This window comes from Quercus suber, unplaced genomic scaffold (genome assembly GCF_002906115.3).
Source record: "Quercus suber isolate HL8 unplaced genomic scaffold, Cork oak 2.0 scaffold_37, whole genome shotgun sequence".
NCBI classification, from domain to species: domain Eukaryota; kingdom Viridiplantae; phylum Streptophyta; class Magnoliopsida; order Fagales; family Fagaceae; genus Quercus; species Quercus suber.
In genome coordinates, this window is record NW_027069502.1 from 723,700 (window position 1) to 729,952 (window position 6,253).

At 31.1% G+C, this 6,253-nt stretch overlaps 1 long non-coding RNA gene across 1 annotated transcript; it reads right to left on the reverse strand.

Annotated features, from left to right (window-relative positions):
- Nucleotides 1–4,730: 4,730 nt before the first annotated feature.
- Nucleotides 4,731–6,024, reverse strand: LOC112013166 (uncharacterized). The gene is made up of 2 exons (XR_002883064.2): nt 5,283–6,024; nt 4,731–5,185 (listed from the first exon to the last, which is right to left on the reverse strand). It is a non-coding gene; the product is annotated as an uncharacterized LOC112013166 (long non-coding RNA).
- Between the last annotated feature and the right edge of the window lie 229 nt (nt 6,025–6,253).

Below are 6,253 nucleotides of genomic sequence, written 5' to 3' on the forward strand. Positions count from 1 at the left end.
ATATATATAATAAAGGAATTGAATTGAATTGAATTTAATAGTATAACATTCATCTCTTTCTTTCTTTCTTTTTTTAAATATAAATAGAGATGAAATATTTTATCACTATTTGAAGGAATGATTCCCCCAACCCCATTTTTGGAGAAAATGAAATGGACAGGACATTAGCTCAATCTCTTAAAATTCTTGTACTAATTAAACATCTAAATAAGGAAATAGACTAAACACCCTTTTATAGAGATTCTTTTTATTCTATTCATTTCCCTCCCAAATGGAATGTGAATTTTCTTTCTTTTTTCAAATAGCCTAGGATCAATTATTGTTTTATAGAGATAGAGACAATGCTTTGAGTATTTGAGTAAAAAAGATAATAAAAAAAAAAAAAAAAAAAAAAAAAAAAAAAAAAAAAAAAACTTAATAAAAAGAGGTAAAAAAATGCTAAATTTATATAATAGTAAAAATAAGTTACTATGATTTATTGGATAACAGGAAAAAAAAAAAAAACTTAATAAAAAAAAGTTAAAAAAGTTAAATGCAATATTAAAGTGCCACGTGGCAGGACCTCATGCACTCTTACATGAGGTTTCTTCTTTTATATATATATATATATTGATAATAATAATAATATTGATATGACACACACATATATATCACCTGTAATATTTGCTTCATGAGAATTGTCTTTTATCAGCAATCATCATATTAAAACACTAATCTAAGATCTTGTGTAAATGAGATTCAATAAAAGGTCTTTTATTTAAGATCAAAATAATTTATCCATTGAATCAATTGGAACCGTAATATGAAAATCTTAAATTTAAAACCTCTTTTTCCTCCTCTTTTTGGCTGGGGCAAGGTTTGAAATGTTTGACTTATTTATTTTATCTTATATTGAGGAACCTTCCTAATGCACATTAGGGTCACCTTTCTAATGAAAAAAGTATGAAAACACTAAAATTTTCACTCAAATGCTTCTACTAGTAGGGGCCTATCTAGCTAGCTTCGGGGTGGCAATTGGGAGCCATGGCCCCCAATTTCTTTTTGAATCATTATTATGTCTTCTTTGATATAAGGTTTCGCTTTAATGCTTGTATTGATGGCCCCCCGAGTAACTCTTTGTAGATCTTTCATTAGTTTTTGAAAATATGATTTAGTTGGGGGAAAAAACGAAGAAGAAGAAGCAGCGAATTTGACATGCCCATATGCATATATATGATGAAATTAGCCTTATATAGCTGGAGAGTGCGACATTACCATATAGAAACCATATGTGTTGTTTAGGAAAGAGTTTTGTGTCGATAGTATTATCTAAATCTCCCATGAAAGAGAACTTAATTAACCAAAGCTTTATATATATATATATATATATATAAAGCTATAGGTTTTGATTAGCAATATTGACAATTTAAACAACAAAAACCTCAAGTCTACTACTCTATTTGCATAATCCCCCCCCCCCCCCCCTTTAATAATCAAGTCTCCCTTTCTTTTGACCAAGCCAAAGTCCCTCCATATTTTTGGTGATGTGTTTACATAATTATATATATATATATATATAAAGCTATAGGTTTTGATTAGCAATATTGACAATTTAAACAACAAAAACCTCAAGTCTACTACTCTATTTGCATACTCCCCCCCACCCCCCCCCCCCCCCCTTAATAATTAAGTCTCCCTTTCTTTTGACCAAGCCAAAGTCCCCTCCATATTTTTGGTCATGTGTTTACATAATTACAAAAAGGTTCAAAATATTTTGTAAAATAAAAGGGGGTTCAAAATATGGGTTTGATCTCTAATCTAAACTATGTCTCAATTTAATCCCTTAAATTTTAAAAACCACCCTAATTAGAAAAAAGGGAAGCTTGACTTTTAGTTTTACAGTTCAAGGTGCTATTAATTAGACAATTATTTTTTATCCTACCTTTTAAAACCATTACTATGTGAATGATACTTGCTAATTTCACACACACGAATAAAATATGACATGTTAGGTCACATATATGTTGGTTTTACAAAATTAAAATATATGGAGAAAAAAAGATAAGCACATTAGGGACTCCTATTTTTAAATTAAGTTATTATTTTATTAAATATTAAATTCACTTGTTTTTATATGTTTTGATTTTATGACACAAGAATATGGTCTATTGTATCATGTCAATATTATAAGGACATGTTAGGAACCTATGGGTAGAATTCACTTTTGAAAACCGGTTTACAATGGGAGGGTACCCAAAAGATTATAAATACATTGTTAAGTTTATACTTAATCCATGTGGAACACTAGGATCATAATAAGATATGTGTACAAAAAAGTCTCTCAAATAAGTAATTATTATTCAGATACTATGATGGCAAGGTAAGGGAAAAATAACACACAAACACTTTATTAAAATCTTAATGACTAAATTGAAATTAATAGAAGACATAATTAATTTAGGGATAAAAATTATATTTTCACCTAATTTTTTATGTTCACTAAAATTCAAGATATTCTTATGATCCATTATTGTATCTTTGTGGAGTTCCCACTTATTTATTTTGATGAACTAATTTTCATAAGGTTGACTATTTTAAACATGATTTTCTATCATTGATCTATAGCAAGATAAGGTAAACAAGAATCATAGTTATTTATTTATTATTATTATTATTAGCATTGATAAGGATTGCTAAGTCAAACAAAAACCACTCGTACATGATAAGATTGTTTCCCCTTTTTTTATGACCTAAAAAATTCATTGCCTATGCTACTTGAGACCTTTTTGTGGAGGAACACTATATGTAAGTCTTGCAAAGCTTTGAATCTATTGTTGGAAAATGTTAATTATTGAGAAGGGTGATGATTAATCCAGGAACTTGTAGACCCTAAAAACCTCTAAATGTGGAGCTATAAATCACAAATGGGAAATCCTTCATGTCTCTTAGAGTCAATGTCAAAGAAATGTCGCTATAGGCTACACAAGCAGAGAAAATGGTCTACTTCATAATTGCCCTTAGTTTAAGTGATGCACCCATATTTGTTATTTCCTGTAAAATGGAGCTATCAAACTAACCATTTTTCTTGATAAGAAGCTGCAATTCCCTAAGCTTGAGTGCATGCATGCTAAACCAACAAGATAATCAAAAGTTATAATAGTTAATTGATTATATTGGTTGCTCATCATATACAGAGGTTTTAATTAATTTAATTTTAAACACTTTTGATACTCATTTTCTCGTGTCTTTGATCATTTCTTTCTTATCAGTTAAATGAGATTCTTTAGCTGGAAGCAAACAATAAGGAAGGCTTCCTTTGAGAGATTTTCAGCTAAGAGGCTTTTAGTTTCCGGTTAATGCAAATTGTGTGTGTCTATGAAAACTAGGTCTTTGTATAGAGGAGCAGCCATGCCTAGTCTCATTAATTTTCAATCTAAGAAAATTATTATGTAACCAGAGTACAACTAACATGATATACTAAACTAGTAATAACAAGTTATCTTATACAAAAGTTTACTTTTCACCAAATTTTTGAAATTTTGTCATATTATTTATTAGGTGTATGTCTTGTTTTTATTAACATTATAGAAGTGATATAAGTCCAAACTAGTGTTTTTACCTTTTCTTGTCCTTCCATCTCCTCCCAAAAGCTTTGATCATATTTTAGCATCAAAATGGAGCAATGGTTTTAGATTGATTTAATTGTCAAACCGATGGTAATTAATCATCAAATTTTACAGGTTTGTCATACAATTGTTTGATTATGAGACCTTGAGCATATTGAAATTAACCACTTCAGCACACAAGGAGTATCAACTAACCAAAATACCCCAATTTAATTAAGAACTGTTCTCAACAGTCTAATATGACCGACAAAATAAAAATTTCAAAAAAGCGATGCATTTTAATTTAGGTCGGTTGCAGATAGTGTTATAGTAGTCAATCATTCACAGTTCTTGAAACTCAAATATTAGGTGAGGTAGAGCCTAACTTTAACTCAAGGGGTTGAATTTCTTGATTGCATAAGGTCTTTAACGAACCCTAAGTGCCTGTCAATTTTGACTTTTATTGATATTACTTAAAAGTTAGAACTTATGGTGCTCATAACACTGTCCATCCTTAAAGTTGCTCCTTTATCAATTTATTTCATTCTTCATGTACTATTGCAAAAGTTTTTTCTTCAAAACACATTCTTGACTTTGGACTTTAGCTGGTACACTAAATAGCCGACAATTTAGTTGACAATCTTATCGATCTGCTGTTATAATTGTATGGTTCAGACCAATTAACACCCTATCATGGGGTGGATTCTACATAGTTGATCTGCAGCTGTAATAGTTGCACAAACAAACTGGCATTTCCTTTTTTTCACGCTGACATAGCTTGTTTTGTTCAAAACAATATCACTTTCATTTAGAATCGTCATTGACACTATTTTTATTATGCACCAATTATAATAAAGCCATGTTAACAGTAGTGAAAAATATTATATTCTTAAACTCATTGTATAAATTAACATCTGACCTTCCCAAACTTCAAATTCTGGTAAAAGATCTAAGGTTGCTTCTGGATTCATTATTAAATTGGAAAACTGTGACATAAAAATTAACAAACATAATTAAACTATAAAATCTATCAACAACTTGAATATCTCCCTCGTTAATCATGAAAGCAAGTTTATTTTTTCATTGGTCAAAGGCTGATAAAAGGAATTAGGCATGCATTCACATTCCCATGGAAGCCATTTGATATTCAGTGAAATCACAAAAATATTATTATTATATGTATTTGAGAAGGAAACTAATAGATACTAACATATCAAGCACATTGAAGCCAAGTTTCCCCTCTCTCTATGAAACTTGCCATAACCATCTTCAAAACACCTTTGACCCTAGCTACATAGTGTCTGACTATCTGTTTCTGCTTACGTTTTACTAACCATACTTTCCAAATTTTTGGTATCCCACCCCCCTCAACAAAGATATGTACACTCAAAACTAAAGTAGGAATGATATAGGAGCTAATAAGCTTGTACTTGCTCAACAAAAGCTGGCATCTTAGTTATGGATTGGAGGATTCTTTTTTGTTGGAGTGTAATCCACAGACACTAATTCATCATTGTCCTCTTCATGTTCTTGGTTTGGTGTAAACAAATCATCATTTCCCTTGGGAGCTTCCCTAGTAACCACGCCTTGCAAACTTCGTGCTGCAGAAAATTAAGGTGCAAAAGATCAAATTTTGCACTTAGAAATATTAATTTGCTAAGAGATGAACTATATATATATATATATAGAAAGATTTACCTTCAGCAGTGATAGTGATGAAGCAAAGCAACACAAAAGTCACAAGAAGAATGCGCTTGCATATAGCCATATCTTAAGACTCTTTTGGTATATAATTGAATCTCCTTTTGTGCATATCATCTTCATCTAAGTTACTCTCTTTATATAGACTCATAAAATTGTACTTGCTTCCCTGCTGCTAGATACTAGGAAATGTGATGTATGTGACTGTGACATAAATTTGTTAGTGTAATTTTACCTGAAAAGATTGGTCTAATAGGGTCAACATCAATGTCTCCTACTGTTTTTCCTTGACAATGTTATCCAGTTATATTACATTGTATTGTAATGGAAGACATAAATTTTCTTCTCATGGGGGCAGTATTATAGGACTAAAACACTATATCACACTGTATTCTAATGGAAGCCATACCTTTTCTTCTGAAAATTTTTTGGGGGCATTATCCTAGGACTAAAGCACAAATTTTCATAATCCCCCCGGGTCTGGTGGTAGAATCTACTCATCGGGGAGCTTTTGCTGCAAAAATGGTGGATTAGTACCTCATAGTAGTGAACCTAGCCTAGCCAATGCGTGAAGTATTTAAAAGAGTAGCTTATGAGATATGACCCTTGCATTTTTCTTGTTAGTTTAGGATGCTTCTATTTAATAGAGGTTGTACAAAAGATGTATAAATATATATAGGGACCAAGAAAAACACCTTCAACAGACAAGATTCGTGGGGTATACATCAAACTCAATCTACAGCCTGATTAATGCAGCCTCCATGACCCTACATTACTGTCAAAGCACATGGAAATTTCCCTCATAACATATATCAAATGGCTCATTTTGATTCATCAAGCACATTGCTATACCGAAAGGCAAAATCCCCTTAGAGGAGTATTTAGAGTTGTGCCATCACAATATATTTCATCATAGCCTATTGGCATACACACCTCTTTACCGATTTATATCTTCTTGCTTGATTAAT